Genomic DNA, 13,049 nt, shown 5'->3' on the forward strand with positions numbered 1-13,049 from the left:
TGTTGGCTGCAGCCAGCACTACAGCCAGCCAACTTTAAAGAAAGGAAAGCGTAAAAAGACCTTTGATGAAAGTTGATGAAAAACACTAAAATCTCAGGAGGAACGTGGAGAGATTGAGCCAGACTGCTTTCCTTCGTAACTCAAAGCACATCATAGACATCCATCAGCCACTGTTTCAACAGGTGTCTTGCTTCTACCTCCTCGCTCCTCATTTTCTTCTGCTTTAGCATGCAAATAGCCCTCCTTTATTTACCAAGGAATGTCTCTAGAGTACACGCACATTTAAACGAGTGCTGTGCAGCGCGTTGAAGTGGGCCACCTCGGACGGATCCAAACACAAGGAGCGTTGAGAGAGCACTCCTCACTGAAAGGCCGCAGCGATGCACATTCTGCTCCATCTGACGCACCTGCGCTGTGATTGCTAAAGCGACGGGACATATTCAAGAGGTTTGTGCCTGTCCGCCTGTCGAACCGGGGTAACAACATCGGAGCTCAGGTAATTAGCTCTACGGCCCCCCCGCGCTGTCCTGACACGCTGACACGTCGGCTTTGTCCTCTCATTGTCCTCCATCCCTGGAGTATGGGCCCGGATAATAGTGGAGTGACAAGTCTGCTGTACTCCACGAGTGCCACACAGGTGATGCTTCCACAGAGCCCATCGCATTGTCACCGTGTCACCGCGGGAAGGCTGCCAGCAGAGAGCCGGGCTATCTCGTTTGGACAGGGAACAAATGAGGCAGAAGATAGAGCTAAAGCTGATCCATGCCATCCTCACTTATCGTCTGTGTCCAGAGGCCGTTTCAAACTGCCGTCTGCTGATTACACTAGCTTCATGTGCTTCATGTGTACATGTTGAACTGAGTCAATAGAGGTGACAAGGTTAATTATTGATCTCTAACAGGCAAATTAAATGCCTCATATAGTACGTAAAATGTAATTTTAGAACTACACTCAAATCTCCTTCAACAATTACCTTACTTTACCCCGACTTTCCATTCCCTTACAAAGAAGAAGAAGAAAGAAGACGACAGGAAATGAATTAGTAACACCTACTAAGAAAGAGAAGAGCTATTCTACAGCGGATGCATTTCATTGAAAAATGTCGACTTGATGTCACGTTGTAAAAAATGCAAAACCCACACAATTGGTTATAAGCGATGTGACCGATTTATATTCCCTGTGCCAATAAATAATAGGACACTAATGAGGTCGAGACAAAGGTCTAAATTGTATAAGAACAAAGCATTACACCGTGAATTAAATGCAACCTCCTTTTTCACCTTTCCTCCTATCGCACAGCCTCTCTCACAGAAGCTTTTGTTTGGCTTGCTGCACTGACAATCATGGTCAAAAAGAACGATGGCAGATCCGCAAACCAGCTGAGATGTATTATCAGAATGACTGTAACAAATGGTTAGATGCCCTGACTGTGCATCTAACCATTTGTCAGTGACTGACAGCACTAAAGCAAAGCCATAAACGGGAACTACTGTTCATGTGGCAAGCGCACACAGCAAATGCATGCATTTAAATTCTCTCTTAAATTACACTCTGGTATAATGAGGATCTGGATACCTGCAGCTGCACTCTCCACCTCCCTGTAACCAGCACTGATGCAGAGTCAACCCATTTCAAAAGAATATTGATATTTTGTTTTTTTTCCCCCTTTCTTGCCAGAGCACATCCTCTGCAAATAAATGCGTCTTTGAATGAAGTTATTCTTGTCTCACCATGAAAATGGAAACTGCTGATCACGAAGGAATCGTATGGGCGATAAAGCTGACCGCCCACCACAGTTAATATGAAAAACAGCCAGATTTGTCAGCTAGAATTGCGTTCTAAGGCGATTTCGGATAAGCAGCTAAACCAGGCTAATAAAGCCATTCTGATGTAGGCCAGCGTGAAATGTGATTGCTTTTGTGGGAGATTTTTCACGACAATGACAGACACGGCCCTCTTGTGGCTCACACGCATTAAAGTTTTGCTTATACGGATCTTAAAAAAAATGGAGAAGACGGGGGTGACTTGTCTGAGAAATAGTCTGTTTCGCCTATTTGTCCTCAATGTTCTAATTACTTACTTGTTGTTTTCACTTGTCACAGGTGTCTGTGATGATTCATTAGAAAAGACTCACGGACCCTGCTAGGCAATTTTGGATAAAAAAAAAAAATGGCAAGACGACAGAGAAATCCCTTCATCTCTCCAACAGACTATGCAAGAATTTAAGACAGAGTGAGAACATGCTGCAGCACATTATCTTTTCCCCTCACATCAATTTTGCAAGGTAAGCACTTCAATGAAAAATGAACTGTAGGGGGGAGGGGGGGAGCTTTTGAAAATGGGAGAACGCTTTCCAAGTGAAGCTAACAGAGGTATGCTTTTTATGTGCCAATTACTGGGCTCTCAATAATATCGACAGAGGCCAGCAAACAGGCATGTCAGCCTTCACATGTGAGATGAGGGCTGCCATTGTCTTCATCATGTGGAGATTTCATTCATCATCTGCCTTCGCAACTCAATTAGTACCCTGTTCCCAGTGCTGGAATCCACCGTTGGTTTGATTCTGCTGCTTACATGAAATGCACGTTTGCTACATCATGCACAGCCATAATTTATAATACAGCTACACCACGCCTATGGAGACTACACTATGCTGCAGAATATTTAAAGGCTGTTTGCATGTATTTTCTGTGTATGGGTATACGCAGACAAAAATAAATGAAGGAGGTCCGTTAATTCCATTGTTGTTGGCTAATTAGTGGCGTAAAGCCCAGCACAACATTACAGGATTGTAAAGCCCATGCGTTGTAGATGAATAATGCAGAAAATGAACTATGTTCTTTGCGCAGCTAATCAGGCTGGGGAGTTCAGAGCTGTCGGAAGTGAAAAGCAACTTACTTATTTAGTGAGAGTTTAATTTTACAGTCTGACTGATTCTCTCTGGGTACACCTGCGTTCAATTTTCATCTGCTCATCTAATGCTTATTAATGTCTCTGTTTTTTTTTTTTATGAATAATAAATATTACTGCAGCTATATCATATGGCCACTGGGTGTTTCACTCATGCCAATTACTCTAGAACTGATGTGGTTAAAGAGGAACTACACACAGGCTGAAAATCCGGGTTGTGCCGACATTTACAGTAGCAGCATGAGGTCCACACCGTATGACGTCAAATTCAGCAACCTGACACAAAATCCAACGGCTTCTGACAATGGTTGCGAGACAGATTGGGTACAGGCCTTTTTTTCTTTTTTTACAGTTTCATGCTGGAGTCGGTCTCAGGTTGGAATACTTTCAAATGCAATTTACGAAAAAATTGTCATTGTTTCTCTCAGCTGCTCTCAGTGTCCATTGTGGAGCTTTCAAAGCGAGCAACAGGAATAACTAGAAACAGGGCATCAATCCAGTTACAGTAGGACATTCCAATAAAAAAAACAATACAATCTAACTGAGTTTGTCGCTGACACTCGCGTCACATTCAATTTTAGGTGTAATAGACATAATGCACATAATAGATATTCGAAGTGGGAAGAGAAAGAGCGTAGCCAATGCGTTGCATCAGCCTGGAGAGATAGCGGTCAGTAATCGTTGAAATAAAAGCAAAAGGGGAGTTTCTTAAAATCCCCAAGGATTCAGGGAAGTACATTGCACTGTGACAACACTAGGACCTTGTTGTGAGACGAGAGCAGATGAACCAACTGAACTACACACAGTATGTAGCTGTGACCACAAATACAGCGCGTTACATTCGATCACAGCCAAACAGTCATCTTGAAACTGATCCATAAAGGTGAGTGTGGGGTTGCTTTTTAATCAAGTGTAAGCATTTACCTGATGAAAACACATAATTAATGGTGAGGAGCAAATTATGGGCTGAAATAGACCAAACGACTTGTCCCTGAGAGGAAAACAAAAACCACATGATGTGGATGCCAGGGAGAGTGAGAGGGATAGAGAGAGACTGGGATCTGAGAGTGACGTTGACTCACCTCTCGGGGAGCTGTCATCAAATATCAATGTGTTCACCTCTCTTGCTCTTGGGAAGAGGTCCTTCCCCTCCCTCCCTCCTTCCCTCCCTCCCTCCCTGCCTTCATGCTTCGCTTCCTCCCACCCAGGGAAAGGACAGCGTTCTGGGTCTGCCAGTCTGTCCTCTCAGAAGGGGACTGGGGATAAAAATCTGGCCGAGCCCATCTGCTCAAGAAAAGACTGTGCGACCAGTGCGAGCAAACACAAAACGCTGTCACATGGAGACCTAAAATGATTCTGAAATAGTTACAATGTGTGCGACATGGAAAGGGGGCATTAATGGGCTGACCCCGAACACGCTGCTCTGTCTTTTGCTGAAATGATCACAGTGATGGGGATTTGTCACAGAGCACTGCACTGATGAGAGTATACACAAGCAAAAGGTCTATGTTGATAATTACCCTGGCTCACTATGGATGAAAGAGATCGTTCACTGAAGGTGGCGATGACCCCATCATCGACCTATATAATTAGACTCCTTTCCCGAACCTCGTTCTGCCCACACCGAGCCGTCGCTCTTGTGTATGCCACCGCCGTCCTAATTCACCCATTACTGAAGCCTGGCTGGATTAATAAGAGAACGGGAGACATCTGCGCAGAAATAATGACAACTGACAGGGAGCGCAAACACCACATAGCCAGCGAGGGAGGTCTCTACATAAATTTCTCACTGTACTTGATATTTCATTAAGACAGAAAATTGACAAAATTGTGAACATAATATACAGCTTATATAGAATATGATTTTCCATTGTGGTCAGCATTTTGCCATGTTAAATAAAAGACGTTAGGTTAACTCAAATCATAGCAAACAAAACAGGGGCACATTCATGAGTTTGACATTTATTTTTTCTTAATGAAAGGTTAATAAATGTGGGCTCAAGGCAAAGAGATGCATTTTTTTTGCTGCTATTATTAAATATTTATACTTTGTGACAGACGGAATTGATAACAGCGGCGTGAACACCCTCATCCTGATAATTCATCACTCTAGGTGAACATCTGCAATTACTGACAACATGCAATAAAACTGTCATGTCCTTTCTAAAATGTAAGATCTGAGACATCCCTCTGTCGCAGAAAGAACTCCAACGTGATGGAACAAGGCTGGCTTTGCATGCATGAGACTGCGACAGATTCACCATTGCATCGTTTGAACACACAACCTGATATTTCCACTGAAACAGAACAGAAACGCGAAGCCAATGGTCTTTCATGTCTGGAAAATACCATCTGTAATTGCAAATTGGTACAACATTAACAAGCAGACCCATTTGCTTTAGTCACGATAAGACGTGGGCGAAGTCAGGAGGACAGTTTGAAACTCTGATAAGGAAGAGGATGGATCTGCACGCAGGGAGAATTAGGTTTACACAGTGTGTCGGTTATCTCGCTGCTGTAGCAGTGCAGGATCTTGACTAGTTACTGCATTTCCCTCTTCAGGGAGAATATCAGAGCAGTGTTGTGAGCACACCTCATGCACATCAAATAAGAGTCAACCTCAAATTGGATCAGACATAACGAGAGCACTGCAACAACCGGCTCTGATGAAGATCTGGGTTTCGCTCTGAAAACAAGATAGGCCTCCATTTAAAATCCTGCCACACAGTCTAATACATTGGCTGATGGTCTGACATGTACAGCATATTGTACAGAGTATGTGCAATTTCCCCATTAAAAAAATAGCTGTAAAAACATGTCAGGCATTCACAAACGATCATCTAGTCAGCGTATGTGCTGATGTGTTTCCATCTAGAAAGCAACGATATGTTGCATTTAATGGCTGAGTTATAACGCAGCAGTAATCTGCAGCGGTTTGGCGAAATAAATCAATATGTGCTCTAATGGTAAAGGCATAAATCTGTCTCTCATTTGTCACGGCTAACAACGTCGATGTGAATGTACCTCATCGCGTGTTGAAGCCCTGCTGGAGATGTGCCCATGGGCTCATTTTCATTCAAGCAGTGAACGCCTGAGTCCCTGACCCAAATTCAGGATGACACTTGTAAAATACACAAATTCGGAGTCAATCTGCTGCTCATATGTCTTATGCATTGTGGTGCGGTTGCCCAGTGTGTCCCCGGGTCTCTAAATGTTGTTTAAAATGGGGGAAGGAGAAAGATAAGGGGAATCAAGCTCTCGAGGAGGCTATGTGGGTTGTTCGAGCGGGTTTATGGTGGGAAAAGAACGGAATCAATTGAGGTAGCGGCCCAGGGGAAATAGGTCTTAAAGTCAGTCATTGATGCATCCTCAGCCTACAGCTGATAACCTCTGGAGATCTTAGGGAGCCAGGACACTGTTCTGATGGACTTAACTGCAGCTTTAGAAGACATCCGGTATTTCCAGGGAAACCGCCTCTCCACGCGACAATCCAAACCCGCGCATCGCTAAAACCACTATTTGAAACACCGTATGTATACAGCTTAGAAATATGCAGTTAGTTCACATATACATCCCACATACTGTTAATTAAACATGAGCAAGGTAATCTAAAAGGAATAACAACAATGATATTCTCTAAGCCTCCTCAGCAGAGCCGGAGGTGGATACTGACTGGGAAACATGGATTTCACTATAATTTGCCTTTAGGTGTCAGAAAAAAAAAAGCTGAGTGGTTGAACTCGCAAACTGTTCCAACATTCTACGTTTATTCACTGCTTAGGTGTAGATTAGCATTGATTGGTCTTCCTGGGGGTGAAAAGAGAACCTGAGGAAGACGTAGCAGTTTGAATTCACACCTGCCGCACAGGGACACGAGCAGCACCGAGACATTTGTCATCTGCGACGTGTGAAAGCTCCAACATGTTTTTTTGCCGCACTGATATTGAACCAAACGTTTTGAAATAAAACGAGGGGGGGGGGGAAAGCAGCATGAAGGCGACGTACATTCAGAGATATTTGTCACAGGCAGAGACTGCAACAGCACTTCAAAAAGCTTAAGCAGACCCAATCACAGAGCGCAGTGAGTCTGTTTTAGTGGCTCGCAGCTCCACTGAATCCCTAAGTCCACAGGCGCTACAAACTGTCGCTACATGACGTGTGAAATGTTCAAAGGCAGATGAAAAGCTACAACGATCGCACTCATTTTCTAACATGGATTTAGCCAGACTACTGTATTTTTGTACAACCGTTTACTTTATAATACCGATCACTTTGCACCTAATTGAATTCCATTATGAATGTGAAATTGCCCTTGGCTGTGAGGCTACACAGAGAAACTTGTGTTCCCCAATATCCTCTGAGTGGATGCCTTGTTTGGGCTGTTGTCAAATATCTAACTACAACGCAAGGAGTCTCTGCATGTAGGTACGGTAAGTGTGTCTGTCTGTATCCTTCACATACAAACAGGAGTGGGGATTCAGGATTCAGGACTCAGGGATCATTGACTGTAGCTCACGCTTGCTGCTGGATGCTGTAAAGGCGAACGTCATGACCGAACTCTTCCTCACTGTCGCGGTTAAGGAATGTCCCTTGAGGTAATATTGATTGGCTCAACAGGGTGATATGGGGTATTATTGCCTTTTCTTTCTTCTGCAAATTACTTAATTTATCCTGATTTTAGTACTATATAAATAAGCTCTATGTTAGCCTATTATTAGGTATAGCCTATTGCTGTTTTTTACAAAATCGTCTTTTGACGAAGACAAATCTGTTTATTTTTGAATGCAGAACACAGAAGAGCAACGAGGCACAGCCATTTGATTTCAGCTGAGACGCTGCGGTTTCGCCTGGTTGCTATGATCCAGAACATATCTCCTCCATTGTTGCTGTGGTTCAGCACTTGTAGCTTACATTGGTGTTTAGACAGCTGGGTAAAAAGGACAGAAACCAGCTCGGCGTTTTACCCAGAGTGAAACGTTTTTAGCACGGTGTAAAAATGCAGCGCTCCCATTGAAAAAAAACAAAACAAAGATGAACACAGCAGTTGCGGTTGGATTGTGAATATTGCGGATTTGGCGACAGCCCTACTGCAATAGTACACAAAAAATGACCAAAAAGAATAGATAAGACTTTGTTTAATCAATAACCCAAAAGCATGACCTATGAGGATATTTTCTTCTTCTCAGTTCAGCATTATAAACACGTTATTGACCACACTACTACACTGATGCTATTGCCTGAGGTGCACGATTTGGCACATAGTCATTACAAAGGATCCTGCTTATGTATGCATAACTAATGACACTCCCCCCCCCATCCTTCTCACATTCTCTCTGCTCTGAACTCCTCTGGCCTATATTTAGAAAAACAAGATATATTTAGAAAAGATATGATGTCCTTCCTGATGAACCAAAGACCCTATAGAATTGTTTAGATGACGGATAGATGTACCAAACACTCAGGGTTTCCTATATGCTGTAATTCCTATGTAGCAGCTACTGTTATTTCATCTGCTCTCAGGTTGTTCATCTGTCAGTACAAGTCAGTGCCACATAGCGGACACAGTAGCAACTGGGATAAAACTGCACCCCTGTGGCTCAATGCAAAATTAGAAGCAAACGTCAAATTTGATGTCAAAAATCTCCAAAGGCATTTATATAACCACTGTGTGCTTGTTCTGTGAGCATGGTATATTTAATCTCCGCCTTTGTAAGTTATTAACTTGTTGCCGTCTTCAGCTTCTCATGTGCCATAATCACCCTTTAACAAAATCAACTCATCAAGTCTGAAGCCCACCTCATTCAAAGAGTGATGGGGTGGGAGCCTTAATTCCTTTGCAAAAGCACCACCTACCTACTTGCACACCTCCGACTCTCACGCTCCATTACCTCGACCCCCTTGAGAGTGAAACACAGGAGCTCCGCATTCCCGGTTGATTTGCAGCATGAGCTAATGAGCTCAGCGGCGCCGCACAGCACAGTTGGGAAATCGAAGCAGCCGGAGAGACGTGTAAATTAGAGTGACCTCACCAGACGATCAGCTGGACGAAGGCAGGCGTACCAATCAAGGCCCGGCGATCTATAGGGAATGCTAATAACAAGGCTTCAACTGATTAATTAAGATGCATTTACATATAGTGAGGTTTTCTATGTAAATGCTGCAGAAAAAAAGGATCTCAGGTTCGGCAGTGTGGCAACTACATATAGTCAATGGAATTTTAGGAAATTAATATAGTATAAATGCTCGATACGGATGATTTTGAAGACATTTAATCTGTGACTGCTTGTATTGACCGTTGATTAGATCCGCAGATTACCTATCCTATCATGGCTGGAGGCGTAACATTCAGGTGGCTGAGGTTGACTCTTTATTCTGCCATTTCAAACTCAAATCGAATTCAACAGCCAGCCCTTTCACGGCGGATTGACTAAATGAAATGCATGTGACAGCACAACACATACAGCTTGTTTCATCACCCCGCTGAGCCCACTCAACCCTCATCTATTTTCCCTTGCCACGATCCTTGTTTCACCTGGCAGTGGCTGATGGAGTTCAGCTGTGCCTCTTGTGAAAAAGGAGAAGACAACGACGAAGAAAAAAAAATAATAGTTACAATACATGGTTTCTTGAGCCATAAAAGATGACTTCACTTTTTCATGTGCTGGCATGGAGAAGTAAAAACAGGCAAATTGCTTCAGCACCTCGGATCGCAAATCCCGGGGGAAAGGGACAGCTTTTGTGAAATGCTTTAAGGAACTTCATTCAACCAGACGCAGGCGTTCAAATACACTTCTTACGAACCACCTTGAGTCCGTCAATAGCTCTGCTCTTTGTAGCGTCACAGCGCAGGTACATTTGAAACCGTAAATGTCAAACACGGCGATTAAATCGATGTGGAAACTAATCTTCTGTTGCCTGGGACCAAATGGTTTATAAATCCCGCAGCAATCCCCTAAGTAAGCACAGGAATTCATGAATGCTCAACACATTTGGTTTTCTCTGCTCTAACAAAGGAGCGGCTTTGATACTCATGTACTTAGGACAAGACTGCTGAGCTGACACTTTTCTTTTAAATATGACTATCAAATGAAGCTTTAGCTTTTGATATGGCATGATGATGGCAAACCTTTGGATGGGCCCATTAAGCTACAGTGCAACCTATCTCTTACAAAGGAAAAATGAGCTTATGTGTGATGTTGCTTGTGATTTGGCAGAATAAATCCCTGTGTAGTGTTTTCGGGCCTTTTTTTTCTTTTCTTCTACTTTTTTCGAAAGGTGCTCAGTATCACTGGACAAGACAAATACGTGCAACAGTGGAGAGTAAATTGAATCTTGAATGGACGAGATTAACAGGGGAGGCTGCGAGCACAGAGGACATACTGCAGAGAAAGAGGCTGACGGACTTGCTCTTAGCCAGAACACCAACACTAATATGCTCACAAGGCTGACACCAATAGGTCTTAACATCAATCACTATATCAGGCTGGTCACAGTTCCTGTATGTGTGAGAGCACAACAGCCCCCCCCCCCCCCCGCCCCCGACTAAACGACACAGCAACAAAGGCCATTTGCTTTGATGATTGTTGGCTTCAGCATAGAGCTGTCCTAAGGAGTCGTGCTCTCAATCCTAACAGCTACACCCAATACTTTTCTAATCTACCCGAGACTCCCCCTACAGCTCAGACTCCTCTAATCCCTTATAAGAAAGAGGAGCCAGATGGTCACGAACAACTGCTGGGGGGCCTGAGGATGAGCGCATCTATGGAGATGCCTGGAGTGCCTACCGCTGTTTACCTTGTGCTTCAAGTTACCACCGTAAACCCCGTGGAGCGGGTGGTGTTCGGCTGGTGAGCGTGTGTACGGCAAGTGTGCTCATGCATGTGCGCAGTCAGAAAGAAGAGACCCCCGCTATACCTGGTGTCGGGTTACAGCAGCGCATCATTCCCCCTTCGGTCCTGAGATGAGATGTCAGAGCTTCAGAGGCAAACCTCCCTACCAGCTGCAGTAACCTTGTGTCAGTCCCAGGGGTGTCAGGATACAAAACGCCTCTCAGCCCTCCCTCCCCTATACAGTATCTCAGAGTGCTCAGGGCACCCCGTCCCGACCCCTCGTTGATGAGCGAACCCTTTATTCCCAGCTCTGCTAACCTTCAACTAGGCACACTGCTGCCCCAGAACCCAGAAAAGCCAGTCAGCCGGCCAGCTGCTGATGAGCCTCGCGCTGTCACATGCTGATGGACGGATTCACCAGCCACATGCTGCATCCTAACCCCCTCATCACCCTACTCTCTTCCCATGGGACACTGATTAAACTGTCATTAAAATTATCTACTGGTGGGAGGAAAACAAGAGTATCAATCTGCGGGAACAGAAGAGGGGAAATGCATGGTGGGTGTTCATTAAGTGAACATTACCAGAATAAAAATTCAATTATTTCACAGCAGGGGATGTGCTGCGCTGGGGTAAAGTCCATAGCCACTTAAGGTCCCTATATCCCCCCCCACACACACACACACACACACACACACATTACAGTGAGAATCACTATAGCGAGAGCTTTTGTACACTTTCACGATGGTTGTAATGCATTTCCATGGAGGCCAACAAGCTAGGCTACACATGATTTTGGAGGCCACCAGCCTTGAAATCCAAAGCCTCTTTTCCACCTCCCTATTAGTGGTGCGCAGCAGCCGGTTATTAGTGGCGGGGTTCTGCTACTGAAAAGGGTGAAGCACGAAATGAGCCTGGAAAGAACCTAGGAAGCAAACACCCTCACACAAATCCCCCGTGACCGCCCCTTAAGAAGATAGCGGATCATAATGACCTCGTGACCTCTGCCAAAGGTTGACCCATAATAGCGCACTGAGGTCACTCCACTCCTGAGCTATTAAAAGAGCCAAGTGGGCCAGAACTGACATACAGGTGATGGATGGTTTCGCTCTGTTAATCTAGGGTGTAATAGGGCCTTGATCGGTCATATTTCACTTGCAGTTCAAAGAAAGAATATTGATGAGCTGTCGTGATTCATCGGTTGAATGATTATATCAACGTGTCATGTGCCATGATCAGAACCTGTGACACCATAGCATATGCGATTTTATATTTGACAGAACAGTAGTGGAACAGTAGTAGCTCCCATTGATGGTGTGTCGGAGGTCTGACTTTGCTTGGAGCACATGTCCCCTACAGCTCTTCATCTTCCGGGAAGCCCATTTTGACAGGCATTTGTATGTTCTAGCCCTTTTTCTGCATATTCATTTTTTGACTCAAGCACCTTCTTTACTGAGGTTGTTCTATGAGAATAACCCATTTCACCTGTTTCATTGAAGGTTTCAGTTACAGAAAACATTCGTAATGATTAACCGCGGATCGATCATTTATGTGTTGGCAATCGATTTAGGAAATCGCTTAAAGTTTCCCTCACTATCTAAATATCAAGGCCGGAGCACTTGCTTGCACTGTAGATGTACTGAATGAGTTCAAAAGGAGGTGTCCGCTTCCCATCAAGGTAAGTCAATGTCTGCATTCATGAATCCAACATCAGCTAATCTTTTCTGACCCTTTCCTTCCCTTAAACAAACATGCATCAAGGCGAGGCCCGCTGAAGAGCCCCTGAGCCATTTGTCTCTGCCAATCGCTCTGGCCTTTTTTCCTCTGTGGACTGGTTAATGATATGAGTATGACATGGATATGTCGCCCCGGGGCGTCAGAGACGTCCACAGCTTCAGGCCACAGAGCCTGGCCACTGTCAGTGCTGTTGGTTTTAGTATATGGAGCGGACAAAGGGATGGATCTCGGTTTGCGCGGGGCATGTGTACGTGTGTGTGTTTTCAATGCTGGCCCTGATCACAGCTGGGCTCAAGCTAATGCCCACTCTGATGCCTCCAATGTGCCCCAGTTAGCAGGGCTCACAACCCAGTGACATGGTGGCCCGGGGCTGGTAGAGTCCCCAGTGTTTGGGTGTTTTTACGCTTTGCTGCATCCACACAAAAGACTTGGCCCCATAACCTATAAGCCCTCTAATCCATTCTGTAAATATTCAAGGGATGCCCACTTTTACTCCAAATGCCCATGCATGGGTACACAGCAAAGCCTGCCACACGTTGGCCAGGTCTCTGTGGGTTGAATCTATTTTTTTTG

At 44.5% G+C, this 13,049-nt stretch overlaps 1 protein-coding gene across 6 annotated transcripts in view; it reads right to left on the reverse strand.

The window, feature by feature from the left end:
• Nucleotides 1-13,049, reverse strand: part of tspan9a (tetraspanin 9a) — a 152,334-nt gene that overhangs the window by 49,384 nt on the left and 89,901 nt on the right. The gene's annotated exons all lie outside the window — the stretch shown is intronic.

This window comes from Anarrhichthys ocellatus, unplaced genomic scaffold, assembly GCF_004355925.1.
Source record: "Anarrhichthys ocellatus isolate YVR2014 unplaced genomic scaffold, GSC_Weel_1.0 scaffold2, whole genome shotgun sequence".
NCBI classification, from domain to species: Eukaryota; Metazoa; Chordata; class Actinopteri; order Perciformes; family Anarhichadidae; genus Anarrhichthys; species Anarrhichthys ocellatus.